The 1,000-nt window shown below is 57.5% G+C and overlaps 1 pseudogene; it reads right to left on the reverse strand.

The window, feature by feature from the left end:
- Window positions 1-167: 167 nt before the first annotated feature.
- On the reverse strand, window positions 168-930 carry LOC140646093 (feather beta keratin-like; annotated as a pseudogene).
- Between the last annotated feature and the right edge of the window lie 70 nt (window positions 931-1,000).

Consider the following 1,000-nt stretch of genomic DNA (forward strand, 5'->3'; position numbering starts at 1 on the left):
CGTGTTTCCAGACAGCACAGGATGGCACCGTGCTTCCCTCCCTCCTTTGCAGGAGGCCACGAGGGAGCTCAACCCATCTGGAAACCCTGGCCAGCGGCTCCAACCTCAGTCCGGCACCTGGCTTTGGGCTTCCTGGTCGATGCACTCACTGGACACCCGGCCCGCCTTTAGCAGGGCAGGCACCTTCTGCCGTAGTAGCGGCCACCAAGGCCAGAGAGGCTAAAGCCCCCAGAGGAGATGGGCACTCCCTCAGCACTCAGGATGCTGCCAACAGCAGCGGAGGTGGTGGATCCCACAGCAGTGTTCTGGGGGAAGGAGCTGAGGATGGGTCCAGGCAGGGTCACCACCACAGGAGATGGTTCGATAATCACGCGGGAGTCCTGGCACTGCCTGACACAGGGCTCGTTGCAGCTGTTGGCAAGCGGGGTTGGGCCACAGGGGCGGCACAGATCGTAGCAGGACATGGCTGCGGGACGGAGGTGCACCTGGGAGAGAGGGCACGGAAAGCACAGGCAGTGTGTGAGGTGCAGCCTGACAGCGCAATTGGCAAGAGCAAAGGCGCAGGCTGGGAAGCAGGAACAGCCTGCTTAGGGAGCAAGAGAGCCTTAGGAGCCACGGTCCCCAAAGAGCTTTCCCTGCAAAGAAATCCCCAGACCTTCTCCCATCTGCCACTGGAGAACAAGATGGACAGAGATTATAGGAGCAGGAGCAAGGAGCAAGGCTCTTAGCAAAAGCTAGAACAAGGCAAAGGCTCCATCGAGGCCAGAAGACAAAAGAAAAGTGCCAAAAAGGGAAACAGACATATGTGCTTACTATTTAGCTTGTTCACCAAGGAGGAGAAGGCAAGGGAAGCAGATGAGGAAGCCTGCTGTTGGACTGGCTTTTATACTGGTCCAGAGCGCCCCAGGCCCAGAGGCACCCTTTGCGCATGTAATGTGTTTACCAACAAGTTCATCTTGTATGGAAAGCAGTGCCTACTGCTGCAGTAGGGTTTGATTTG

The sequence above is a fragment of the Ciconia boyciana genome, unplaced genomic scaffold, assembly GCF_034638445.1.
Source record: "Ciconia boyciana unplaced genomic scaffold, ASM3463844v1 HiC_scaffold_270, whole genome shotgun sequence".
Classification (NCBI taxonomy): domain Eukaryota; kingdom Metazoa; phylum Chordata; class Aves; order Ciconiiformes; family Ciconiidae; genus Ciconia; species Ciconia boyciana.